This window comes from Sapajus apella, unplaced genomic scaffold, assembly GCF_009761245.1.
Source record: "Sapajus apella isolate SASKATOON/1434 unplaced genomic scaffold, GSC_monkey_1.0 scaffold97, whole genome shotgun sequence".
Taxonomy (NCBI): Eukaryota; Metazoa; Chordata; class Mammalia; order Primates; family Cebidae; genus Sapajus; species Sapajus apella.
Window position 1 is genome coordinate 5475485 of NW_022437037.1, and position 14127 is coordinate 5489611.

General features: G+C 41.5%; 1 protein-coding gene and 1 non-coding gene across 2 annotated transcripts in view; one reads left to right on the top strand and one right to left on the bottom strand.

The window, feature by feature from the left end:
• ABL1 (ABL proto-oncogene 1, non-receptor tyrosine kinase) overlaps window positions 1–14127 on the top strand; it is a 159932-nt gene that overhangs the window by 16451 nt on the left and 129354 nt on the right. The gene's annotated exons all lie outside the window — the stretch shown is intronic.
• LOC116536050 lies at window positions 1725–1827 on the bottom strand. The gene has a single exon (XR_004262453.1). It is a non-coding gene; the product is annotated as a U6 spliceosomal RNA (small nuclear RNA).

The window sequence follows — 14127 nt, forward strand, 5'->3', positions numbered from 1 at the left end:
GCTCACCGCAACCTCTGCCTCCTGGGTTCAGGCAATTCTCCTGCCTCAGCCTCCTGAGTAGCTGGGACTACAGGCACGCGCCACCATGCCCAGCTAATTTTTTGTATTTTTAGTAGAGACGGGGTTTCACCATGTTGATCAGGATGGTCTCGATCTCTTGACCTCGTGATCCATCCGCCTCGGCCTCCCAAAGTGCTGGGATTACAGGCTTGAGCCACCGCGCCCGGCCATGACTATCTTCTTAAACTTTCTGGTTCACCTTTTCACTCTATTTATTTATATAATTATAGTCATTGTGCTTTTTTACTCTCTTTCTCTGTTTTTTTTGAGACAGAGTCTCCCTTTGTCACCCAGGCCCCAGGCTACGTGCAGTGGTCTGATCTCAGCTCACTGCAACCTCCACTTCCCAGGTTCAAGCGATTCTCCTGCCTCAGCCTCCCGAATAGCTGCGATAACAGGCGCCTGCCACCACACCCAGCTAGTTTTCTTGTTTTTAGTAGATACAGTTTCACCATTTTGGCCAGGCTGGTCTCGAACTCCTGTTCTCAGGTGATCCACCCACCTTGGCCTCCCAAAGTGCTGAGATTACAGGCTTGAGCCACCACTCCTGTCTGCTTTTTCACTTTCTTAATGGGGTCTTTGATAAACCTTAATTTTGACTTAGTCTAATTTAATCTTTTATGGTTAGTACATTTTTTGTGGTCTGTGTAAGATATCTTTGTGTCTACCCTAGGGTCACAAAGAAGTTTCACTCTTTTACCTCTCATGTTTGTAGTTTGCCTGGAATTATTTTTTCTGTGTAGAGGTGAAGGTTCATTTTTTTTCCTCATATTGACCTAGCTCTTTAATTGAAAAGAACATCTGCTGCTGTGTAAATCAGGTATCCATATATGTGTGGATCTGCTGGGGAACTCCTTCCCGTTAACTTGTTGCCTTTGTCCTTGCAGCAGTATTACACTGTATTACTGTAGCTTTAAAATAAATCTTAATGCCTGGAGAATAAGTCCTCCAGTTTTGTTCTTCAAGATTGTCTTGACTTGCTCCTTTGTATTTCCATATACATTCTAGAGTGGGTTTTATCAACTTCCGTACCCAAAAAGAAACACCCATAAGGATTTTCTCCTCTGTGCTAAATCTGTAGGTTACTTTGATCCTAGAAATGAATAATAGAATATAAATCATTCTTACTGATGAAAGAAAGCCATTTCAGGAGACGTTTTTTCTGTAAATGATAAAGGTTAAATGATTCCTGTCAATTGTTTCAAATTTTCGACTTTTAAAATACTTTCTACTTCTTTGCAATTCGCCTTTCTCTCTTTTTTTTTCTTTCCAATTGTATTTTTCCTTGACACTCAGTATTTGTCCCTTGATAGTGGAGACCATGTTTATACATTTTCATGGATCAAATAGTGTATTTTTTTTACAGACTAGCCGCTTAGCGAATATGCAGTTGAATCTACTTGAGTGTTTGGCAGGTTCAGGCATTGAACAAGTACTCAGTGCCTGTTCTGTGTCAGGTAATGTGTCAGTCTGCGGTAATAGAGCTGGGAACAACATAGCCCACAATAGGCTCTTTGTGTCTAATTTACATTCCTGAGGGCCACCATTGGCCATCTGCTTGGGAAAATGGCTATGGCCCTGAATAAACAGTGTGGAGTGGGTCCAGGGAACCCACGGAGGAAAGGGGGCATTTACTCAACCTGATCATCTTTGTTAAGCAGTGGAAAGACCCCTGGTGGAGCCAGCATTGCGTGTTATCCTTGTGCAGGGGCCATGCTGATCTCTGTATCCTTCCAATTTTAGCATGTGTGCTGCCGAAGGGAGCACAATACCCTTTATCTTTTCATCTTTTTTATATCAGTGGCTGCTTGTGGACTCTCACAGAATCTGGTGGACTCATTTTCTCTGTGTATTTAATTTTTCTCCTGGAAATGACCGCCAGGAGTGTGACTTGTTCAAGTGTCGCTAGGTTAATTGGTGTTAGCATTGGTAGGGATGAAATTGAGAAATCTTAAAAATAGAGAATTCCTTCAGATTTCATTCTTGAGAGGCAGAAAGCAGGAAATAGAATTGCTAAGTAGAGAAGGGGAGTGTTTTTTAGTAGAAATACTTGTATGAGAATAAGAGGATGGGGCCATAGTCTGAGGTTGCCTGTTTTGCTTGTTCTTTGGCCTAGTTAGGTCTTGGGTTGGTTTACTTCCTGTACAAATTGTGAGTTACTAGGGGCTAATTTATAGTAATATCTAAACTGATTGGAACCTTCACTTGAATAGAATTTAGTTTTGGCATGTTTGCTTTTAAGAGAAAGAAAGAGAGGCAGCCAACCCAGTATCAAGAGTTTAGTCAAACAATCCCAGATTTGCTGTGGTAGTGAATAGATTCAGCATAAATGTTTGTACTTTCTACTTCTTCAGTATCATATAGTAATTTATTATTTTGTTTTGTTTTTTTGAGTTAGAGTTACACTCTGTCGCCCAAGCTGGAATGTAGTGGTGCAATCTTGGCTTACTACAACCTCTGCCCCCCAAGTTCAAACAATTCTCCTGCCTCAGTCTCCCGAGTAACTAGGATTACTGGCACCTGACACCGTGCCCAGCCATTTTTTTTTTTTGTATTTTTAGTAGAGGCAGGGTTTCACCATCTTGGCCAGGCTGGTCTTGAACTCTTGACCTTGTGATCCACCTGCCTTGGCCTCCCAAAGTGCTGGGATTACTGGTGTGAGCCACCACACCCAGCCCCAGTAATTTATTGTTTTATTGATGATTCTGCAGCATCTTAGGCTGCAAAGAGTATCTCCTGAGGATGCGTAAAGTTAAAAAAAGTTTTTTTAATTGAAGCAGGGTCTCACTGTTGTTCAGGATGGCCTTAAATTCCTGTGCTCAGGTGATCCTCCTACCTCCACCTCCCAGGTTGCTGGGAGTACAGGTGTGCACCACTGTGCCTGGCTCTAAGGCACTTTCATATACTTTTTTGGGAGGTCTATGGTATAGGTAGGACAGGCATTATTCCCTTCTTTCAGTAGGAAAACTTGGGCTTCAGGGTGGTAATGTGTTTAGGGTTACATTGCTGATTAGTTATAGAGCTGTGGTTGAAATGAAGTGTCTTGACAGCTTGAGTATTTTTTTTCTACTGGAAACATTACTTTTTGAAGATAGACTAATGCATTTCAAAAACATTAACATCATTGAAATGTGCGGGGTCTAGGTTTAGAGTTATCGGATTTTTAATTTTTTCACAGTTTTGAGGTATGTTTTTGATATTCTATTGAATATTCTTATTCTTTCTTTCTTTCTTTTATTTATTTATTTTTTTTGAGACAGGGTCTCACTCTGTCACCCAGGCACGATCTTGCCTCACCACAATCTCTGCCTCCCGGGTTCAAATGATTCTCCTGTCTCAGCCTCCCAAGTAGCTGAGATCACAGGCGTGTGCCACCAAGTCTGGCTAATTTTTGCATTTTTAGTAGGGACAGAATTTAGCCATACTGACTAGGTTGGTCTTGAACTCCTGGCCTTAAGTGATCTACCTGCCTCAGCCTCCCAAAGTGCTGCAATTACAGGTGTGAGCCACTGTACCCAGCCTCTATTGAATATTCTTACCCTTTCATAGTTGGGTGTTTTGGAATGGTGGTGTGTAACAAACATACCTTATGTATCCTTATGTATGATTTATAAATTTATGCTGCTATGAAATTTTATAACTATAGTTATTTATAATTTAAAAATATATGCATTTTTGTATAAAATTTTTTACAAGCTTTGTGGCAGTTTTAAGATTTATTCTAAAATTAAATTGAACCCCCCCTTTTTTTGGGGCGGAGATACAGCCTTGCTCTGTTGCCTAGACTGGGGTGCAGTGGTGCGATTTCTGCGTACTGCAACCTCTGCCTCTCGGGTTCAAGTGATTCTCCTGCCTTAGCCTTTCAAGTAGCTGGGATTATAGGTACCCGTCACCACGTCCAGCTAATTTTTTTATTTTTAGTAGAGGTGGGTTTTCACCATATTGGGCAAGCTGGTCTTGAACTCCTGACCTCAGGTGATCTGCCCGCCTTGGCCTCCCAAAGTGCTGGGATTACAGGTGTGAGCCACCATGCCCGGCCTAAATTGAACACTTTTGAATAGATAATACATTTTCTAATTTAAACTACAAAACTGCAGTACAAACATGTATTTTCAGAAGCTTGCTTGCACCTCTGCCACTCTATCCTTTTCTTTCTCCTACTCCTCTAGAAAGCATTTTTTTGTAGTTTTAAAAAATCCTTTCAGTGTTGTTTTTTGCAAATACAACCAAATATATATCTATTACACAAAAGATAGCATACGATATATACTGGTCTGTACCTAATTTTTTGTTTTTCCCTTAGTAGATCTTCAGGATCTCCCCTTATTGGATTATGGATATCTTCCTTCTTTTTTGGCTGCATTGAATTCCACTATCTTGGAAGTATCATTGGTTTTCCAACCAGTTGTTTCTGGACATTTCGAGTATTTCCAGTCTTTAGCTATTATAAACAGTGCTTCAGGGCTTCAGGGATAAACTAATAGCTGTAGGAGAGATTCCTAAAAGTCGGGCACTGGGCTAAAGGGTACATGCATTTGCCGTTTCTGTTAGTAGATGGATTCTACTTAGTAGATATCTACTAATTCATGTATGTCTGTGTATATGTCTCTGTGTGTGTGTGCGCACGCATATAGATACACACATATATATATATATATGTATATATATATGTGTGTATATAGGCTGGAGTGCAGTGGCATTATCTCAGCTCACTGCAGCCTCAGTCCTCTGGGCTCAAGTGATACTCCCACCTCAGCCTTTCTGGTAACTGGAACAGTACATGTGTGCCCCTATGCCTGGCTGTTTTTTGTATTTTTTGTAGAGATGGGGTTCTGCCACATTGCCCAGGCTGGTCTTAAACTCCTGGATTCAAGTGCCTCCTCAGCCTCCCAGAGTGCTGGGATTATAGGCATGAGCCACTGCACCTGGCCTGTATTAATATAGGGTAATAGAGATCTGTGTTGGTGGATATTTCCTAACTTTGTTCCATAGACGTTATTCTAGTTTACACTCCCACCACCCACTGGAAATACAGAGGGTGCCTTCATCCCCAAAGCCTGGCTAAGAGAGTGTATTGTTAAGCTTTGGGACTTTTACCAATCTGACACTTAAAAAATAGTATTTTAGTATGGTTTTAAATGGTAGCTCTCGTGTGAGTGAAGTTGAATGGTTTTCTTTCTTTTTTTTTTTTTTTGAGATTAAGTTTCGCTCTTATTGCCCAGGCTAGAGTGCAATGGCTCAATCTTGGCTCACTGCAACCTTGACCTCCCTGGTTCAAGCGATTCTCCTGCATCAGCCTCCCGAGTAGCTGGGATTACAGGCGTGTGCCACCACACACTGGCTAATTTTTGTATTTTTAGTAGAGACAGGATTTCACCATGTTGACCAGTCTGGTCTGAAACTTTGGACCTCGCGATCTGCCTGCTTTGGCTTCCCAAAGTGCTAGGAGGCATAAGCCACTGTGCCCAGCCACCTGGACATGTTTGAAGAACCCAGTACCTTAGGTTTATGGAGCTTTTATGTTTGGTCCAGACTACGTTTCAGGGAAGCCACAAAGCAGAGTTTAAAGCCTTTTGAGCACTGAGCTGGTTGTTGATGCTAACAGGGCTAAGACTAGTGAAAAAAGTCATGTTGAGGCATCTGCTCATTTCCACAGTTCCAGTGTCTTCCTTGACAACTGCTTGTGCCCACTGTTTGCCCCCTTTGCCTATGTGTTAAAACTGCCTCTATCTCAGAACAGTGTCCTTTCTTTTTTTTTTTTGGCACCCAGGCCAGAGTGTAGAGTGGCGTGATCTCAGCTCACCGCAACCTCTGCCTCCTAGGTTCAAGCTGTTCTCCTGCCTCAGCCTCCCGAGTAGCTGTGTTATAGGTGTGTGCCACCACACCTGGCTAATTTTGGCATTTTTAGTAGAGACAGGGTTTCACCATATTGGCCAGGCTGGTCTCGAACTCCTGACCTCGTGATCCGCCCGCCTTGGCCTTCCAAAGTGCTGGGATTACAGGCGTGAGCCACTGCAGTGTATTTTGAGGAATGATGGTCTCTTAAAAGGAAAACCAAAAGATAAGACCTAAGGCAAAGGAAATCGTAGTCTCAATGCAAAGATACAATCAGAACATTGCCTAAGGGGGAAAGAAATGTTATGATAGTGCTTGTATTTGCCTTTCCTTCTTTAGACCAATAGTAGTAACAGGTAACTTGGGTTGAATGCTTACCAAGTTCCAGGCAGTAGTCAAATAACTTTTAATATTTAATGCTCAGAAAAGTAAGGAAGAAATAAAAACTAAGAACTTACTAGCACATCCAGAGTGTTTGTATTTCTTGAAAAGCTCATTAGAGGTGGTTGCTGGAATGAGATAGTTTGTGGACGTGAACAAGAACACAAAAAAATGTGTAACATGATATGAGTGATGGTAATATAGCAGGTCTCCAAATAATGGCCTTTCCTTCAGTGTCATTTCATTATCATGTTGATGAGAAAAAAAAAAGCAATTCCCTACCGGAGGCACTATGTGGAGTTTACACATTCTCCCGTGTCCTTGTGGGACTTAACTCTTGTTTATATCAACCTGCTGATTGATCGACCAGTCATGGAAAATTGGTTTTGTTATATGTCATTTTGCTCAAAGTCCCAGTTTCCATGAACCTGTCGACAACATTAAGTGAGAACTTACTGTAGTTACTCCCTCCTCATTCAAAACAAAATTATTATTTAGTGGATATAAGGAGAAAAATTGTTTTCCCTCAGATGTATCCTTCTGTGTGATATGTGTCTTTTTCTTTTGAGACAGGATCTTGCTCTGTTGCCCAGCCTGGATTGCAGTGGCATGATCTTAACTCACTGCAACCTCCGCCTCCCTGGTCCAAACGATTCTCCTGCCTCAGCCTCCTGAGTAGCTGGGATTGAGGTGGGTGCCACCACACCCAGCTAATTTTTTTGTGTTTTTTTTTTTTTTAGTAGAGACGTGGCTTCACCATGTTGGCCAGGCTGTTCTCACCCTCCTGACCTCAAGTGATCCACCTGCCTCTGCCTGCCAAAGTGCTGGGATACAGGCATGAGACACTGCCTGGCCTGATATGTGTCTTTTTAGGCACGAAGTGCTTATGTTGTTTGTTAGTGGTACGCTGCCTTCGTAGCTCTGTTTTACCTTGGCTGAGACACGATGTGGTGTTTAGTTAGTAGTATCCTCTTCGGCACTGTCTTATTCATGATCATTGTCAATCTAAATGCATAGTGTTTCCTAATTTTTTTTTGAAGCCTTTTTAAAAAAGTTTAATTGAGATATGGTTACAATGGAGAAAAGCCTTCAGGAAATATAAAAACATTTTTTAAAATAGCTTTATTACTTATTATAAGAACAACATAAATTTTCGTAAATTATTCAATCAAGGAAAATTGATTCAGAAAGCCATTTGAAATTCAGTCAGCATGATCAATGATCATTTGAATTGGATTAACCCCTAAATCTTCTCCTAGTCAAAGTAAGGAAGATGTAGGTGCCCTAAGAACATTTTTCAGGGTGCATTTGTGTTATATTGCTTCCACTTCAGGAAGTCTTAATTATTGCATGGATTTTATAAGTTGATCAAACCATGGTATGACTTCTGTGGGTGCTGGTAAGTCCACATCATTGCTTTGTAATAATCTATAATCATGCCTGGGTGCAGTGGCTCACGCTGGAATTTCAACACTTTGGGAGGCTGAGGTGAGAAGATTGCTTGAGCACAGGAGTTTGAAACCAGCCTCTAACATAGGAGACTCTAACGTAGGGAGACCCCATCGCCACAGAAAATAAAAAATTACAATAAAAGATGTGTAATAACAATGTTAAAGTGAATCAGAAGAGTTGGTAAGTTATGATCCTTTAATTGAATTGAAGTTTTTTGTTTAAATTGGCTTGCAGAGGAGTTTCCAGTAAATTAATAATGAATTCTGTAATTAATATTATGTTAATATTAATTGTTATTTCAATGAGGTTACTGCCCTGCATGCAATTACCTGTAATTCCTGTTGAAATTACAGGTGTGAGTCACTGCTGCTGACCTTTGCTTATCACTGAGAAGTAAACAGCTGCACTGTGGGCTTAATACCACTTAACACGAGTGACTCCATATTGAGACAGTACGATCACAAATGATTATTATATGTTGGTGAACAGCCACAGGTACATAGGCTGAGGAGCAACATCCTTGCTCCTGGGATATCCTTTAGTCAAAGGGCTGGAAGGGTCCTGGAGGTTTGCCACTTCTCCATGTTGAGGTACAAAGTTCCTAGGCTAAGGGATTGGCTGCATTGTTATGTGTGAGTGCTATTCATGGGGCTGCCTGGCACCCACAGATGCCACAGCAGATGCATGGTTGAGGGAAAGGAGCAGGAATACCAGTTACCATGCTGGAGTAACAGTTACTGCACTGGAATGCCAGTTACCACATTGAAGTAACAGTTACCGCACTGGAATGCTAGTTACCACGTTGAAGTCACAGCTACAGCACTGGAATGCTAGTTACCATGTTGAAGTAACAGTTACCACACTGGTATACCGGTTACCATGCCAGACTGACTGTTTTGACCAAGGTCTTGGTTTTGGGTTGTATGGCAGGGGCGAGACCATGCCTGTCCTCAGGCATTTCCGATCTAGCATAGAGAAAAATAGGAGCAAGATAAGAACAATGTACTGAAAAGGAAATTGGATGAGGGCCTGGGAAAATGGGTAAAGTGAGCTGGTTGGAGTTGGGTGAGTGCCACATCTTCCAGTCCCTAAACAGATCAGTGCTGTGGTGGCTGTGGTGCCTCTGCCCCGGACCTTCTTAGACAGGGCCTGGGTGCCCTTTACAGACCAGTTGTGAAGAGAAAGGAACCTAGCCATGTGACCTTTTGCCCTATAAACCTAGTCCCTTGTTGTGGTGCGAGGCTCAGTCCTCAGCCCACTGATCTCGTGTGTTCTCTGGTTGCCCCTGGTTTTGGCTGAACTCAAAGGATGGCCGTTTGTGAGAAGTGTTGGTACCTTTTGCTGCTTTTGTGCTCTAGCTGTGGTGGGTGCCATTTTGGGGATTATGCTCAGCAGTGAGTCACATGAGATGCGCACATAGCTTTTCAGTGATTAATCCGGTACAATGCCCTTACAGCATACTTCTGAGATGTACTGATGATGACTGCAGTTAAAGCTTTTTCTCCCCTGGCTAGAACTTGAGGCCCATTTCAACAAAATCACTTCCATCTCTTCTGAAATGCATCGGGAAAACTGGAGGCCATTACTAGATTTACAGACGATGGGCTATACTTAACCTATCTTAGCCAGACACCAGGTTTTGTCATATATTCCCTACCTGTTATGGCTGCCATTTGAGGGCTTTCTCCGTGCTAGGCACTATGTAGCGTTCTTGACATATTTTTTTTAAAGTTACCAAATAATGCTAGAGTCTTTATTCTCAAGTGCAAATCTAAGTTCAGGGTTCAGTAGCTTAAAACCCTTTGGTGGTTCCCATTATATAGAGTAACATTCTTCATTTTTAAAAAAGATCATGTACCCTTATTAGAATTTTGTAAGCAAACAAATATGTGTGTATCATATATATGTTTATACGTATAGCAGATGTATACAATAGTATGTGCTATTAAGATTCTTTGTATATTATAAAGCATAAAATGAAAATGAGGAAGATGAAACAAATTGCATTGTAAATATTTAAAACTTTAAAAAATGTGTTAACTGGTACAAATATTTTTGTTTCTAAAAAATTATTAATGAGCAATATGCCTGAATTTGCTTCACTGTTTTTTTTTGTTTTTTTTTGAGACGGAGTTTCACTCATGTTACCCAGGCTGGAGTGCAATGGCGTGATCTCGGTTCATCGCAACCTCCACCTCCTGGGTTCAGGCAATTCTCCTGCCTCAGCCTCCTGTGTAGCTGGGATTACAGGCATGCACTACCATGCCCAGCTAATTTTTTGTATTTTTGGTAGAGACGGGGTTTCACCATGTTGACCAGGATGGTCTCGATCTCTTGACCTCGTGATCCACCCGCCTTGGCCTCCCAAAGTGCTGGGATTACAGGCTTGAGCCACCGCGCCCGGCCTTGCTTCACTGTTTTTTAAAATCTTGGTTTAACATTTGCCATACAGCTATTTTAACATCTTATACTAAAGTTTATTCCTTTTCATTTTTTTATTTTTTATTTCAGAGTAAGGCTCAGGATGGAGTACAGTGGTGCAATTGTGGCTGACTGCAACCTCCACCTCTCAGGCTTAAGTGATCCTCCCACATCAGCCTCCCACATAGTTGGGACTCCAGGTGCACACCACCTTGCCCAGCTAATTTTTAAATACTTTTGAGACCCTGTCTCAAAAAAACAAAACCAAAACAAAATCAAGTCTTCCTCAGTCTTCTTTTTTTTCCCCAGTCTTCTCTTTATTTTTTTATTTTTATTTTTTTGGTGAGATGGAATGTCGTTCTGTCACCCAGGCTGGAGTGCAGTGGCACAATCTCAGCTCACTGCCCCCTGGGTTGAAGTGATTATTTTGTCTCAGCCTCGGGAGTAACTGGGATTACAGGCATGCACCACTACACTGGCTAATTTTTGTATTTTTTTCTAGTAGAGATGCGGTTTCACCATGTTGGCCAGGCTGGTCTTGAACTCCTGACCTCAGGCAATCCACCCATCTCGGCCTCCCAAAGAGCTGTGATTACAGGCATGAGCCACCACGCCCAGCCCCAGTCTTCCTCTTATAGGGAGACTTGTGATTACATGTAGGCCCACTATGATAATGGAGGATAATGCCCCCATCTCAAGGTTCTTAATCACATCTCCAAAGACCCTTTTCTCCTGTATAGGGTAACACTCATAAGTTCCAGTAATTAGGACAGGCATATCTTTTAGAGGTCCATTTTTTAGCCTACTACCCTTGGCTAAGGACCTAGGAATGGGTCACTAGGTTATATGGTGAGTATGTGTTTAATTTCATGAGAAACTGCCAAGCTGTTCTGCAGAGTGCAGTCCCTTCATGTCTTACCCGCACCCTCGAACACCAGAATTCCTGGTAGCCTCGGCAGAACTGGCTATTGTCAGTATTTTTTATTTTAGCCATTCTAGTGGGTTTCTCATCATGGTTTTGTTTTCCCTGACAGCTAATGAGGTTGAGCATCTTTTAGTGTGAAAACCTCATATCTTTTAGTTTTCCTTCTATTACCTGCATACGTATGACGAAGAAGAGTGTGAATGAATCATAACTAAAGGGAAGAAGAACATTGCTGTCTTACAACAGACTCCTGCCTTGTCATTATACAGTACGGTACAATAATACATTACACATCTCGTTGAGTCCATCTTGTCTGTTAAAGTTCTTTATAAAATTTGTTGAGTTGATGACATGCTTGACTTTAGTATAAGGAGTGACTGTTATATTGCTTTTTATTTTCTTTTTCTGAGACAGAGTCTCAGAAAAGGCTCAAGTGATTATGCCGCAGCCTCCCAAGTAACCGGGATTACAGGCATGCGCCGCCTGGCTAATTGTTGTGTTTTTAGTAAAGACAGGGTTTCACCATGTGGCCAAGCTGGTCTCAAATTCCTGACCTCAAATGATCCACCTAACTTGGCCTTCCAAAGTGCTGGGATTACAGGCATGAGCCACTGTACTTGGCCTCTATATAGGTTTTAATAAATAATAAAGACTCTAAATTATGCTTATTTACTACCAAATAATCTTTTTAAATGAAAAGTTTATCACTCCCAACCCTCAGCCACGACACCAAGTATGAAACAGGCATATCCATTTGCTGCCATTAGGCTGTGGTTCACACTGGTTTAGTGTTGCTGTAGATCACTTTTAGGGACATTTAATGATTTTTTTTATATTACATCTTGAGCACTAGCCATTTATTTTCTCTTGAAGCAGTGGTTTATAGTAATACATTGTGCTCAATTCTTTTTTGGTTCTTTATCAAGTTGAACACAGTAGCTTCTGTTGCTTGAGTTCTTGTAGAGTTATGAGGGGAAATTAATGCTGGCGACCAGTATTTAAGAATTAAAAACCTCTGTTCAGAAAGGCAATGCAGAGTAGAATAATGAACTGATACTATAAATGACATATCTTGACATTGGGGGTTTAGTATAAATAAATAGGCATTAGGTTACAGTCTCTAGAAATTGAAAAGCTATTATTTACCCTAAAAATGGTCATAGAACAGAAAACAGAATTATATGGCATTTCCTTGCTAACCTACCAGAGCCTACCCGCTCCAAAGATTATAGGGCTAAAGCCTGGTCCACTAAATTGTTGTCAGCCACATGGGCTTTAGAGTATGTTGACTTGATCAAACATTTACTATTTATAAAAATTTGAGGCCAGGCGTGGTGGCTCCTGCCTGTAATCCCAGGACTTTGGGAGGCCGAGGCGGGTCAAGGTCAGGAGATCAAGACCATCCTGGCTAACATGGTGAAACCCCGTCTCTACTAAAAATATAGAAATTAGCTGGGCATGGTGGCATGCGCCTGTAGTCCCAGCTACTCGGGAAGCTGAGGCAGGAGAATCACTTGAACCTGGGAGGAGGAAGTTGTAGTGAGCTGAGTTCAGGCCACTGCACTCCAGCCTGGCGACAGAGCGAAACTCCATCTCAAAAAAAAAAAAAAAGTTTCTTCTACCGTATATCCCGACACTTAAAGCCACGTGATCTTGTAGAAGTCACTTAGCTAATGAGGTCAAACTGAGTCCTTTCTCCATCTGTTGAATGAGGACGGTGATAGACTCTTTATTTGATCTCTCCCGGGCGGTACGCTGAGATCAGGATGAGCTGATATCCGTGAAAGAGCTCTGGATACTATCAAGTGCTTTAGGAATGTATGGGCTTATTATTTTATGAAATTGTTGATTCATCTTCATAATTTTAGTTACAAGATCTCTATTCTAATGCTAATGCTTATGGAAGATCTTTTCACTTTCTTAGAAAATATTGCCAGTGCTGGGCACAGTGGCCCGTACCTGTAATCCCAGACTTTGGGTGGCTGAGGTAGGATGATCACTTGAGCCCAGGAGTTTGAGGCCACCCTAGGCAACATGGCAAGACTCCATCTCTACAAAAATCGAAGAAAAAAAAAAAACTATCCAGGTGTGGTGGTGCACGCCTATGGTTCCAGCTACTTGGGAGGATAAAGAGGGAAGATCACTTCAGCCCAGGAGGTCAAGGCTGCAGTGAGCTATCATTGTCACGCTCCACTCCAGTCTGGACAACAGAGTGAGACCCTGACTCAATAAATAAATAAATAATACATATATCTCTCCAAGTATAATTATATACTTAGAGGTCAGTTTAGTCACGGATTTCTCAATTTATTTCTTCTAATTTTTGTCAGTAAAACAGTAGGGATAAATTAAAGAGGAGGAAAGAAAAATCCTTCCTTCTTTCCTCACTTTCTCCTTCCCTCCTTTCTTCCCTCCCTCCCCTTTTTTATTATTATTAATAAAAAAAAAGTGAAGAAATCTTTCCCTTTGTGGAAAACATGCAAAACACTGTCATAATGTTTAAGAATATATAAATTTTATTTTGTATATATCCTCCCTCTTATTATTATTTTTTAAAGTGATTTATTTAGAGAGAGAAAAAGGAGAAGGAGAGAGAAACTGCTAACTCTCACACTGAGTGAGAGAAAGAAAAGCCACTCTCACACTGAGTGAGAAGGGTTCGCAGACGGGGAAAACCAGAGAAGGAAAGCTCCTCTCACACTGAGGGAGAGAATCCAGAAAGATGGAATCCGGGAAAGGAAAGCAGCTTCCACACTGAGTGGTAGGGAATTGAGAGAGGTGGAGTTTAGGAGAGGAAAAGCAGCTTCCACAAGAGAGTGTTCGTGGAAGGGGACCCAAACATGGAGTCCTCCTTTTTTGTTGTTGTTGTTGGACAGAGTCTTATGTGTCACCCAGGCTGGAGTGCAATGGCGTGATCTCAGCTTACTGCAACCTCGCCATCCTGGGTTCAAATGATTCTCAGGCCTCAGCCTCTTAATAGCTGGGATTACAGACATGAGCACCCAACCTAACATGGTTCTTTTTTTCTTTTTCTTTTTTTTTTTTTTTTTTTT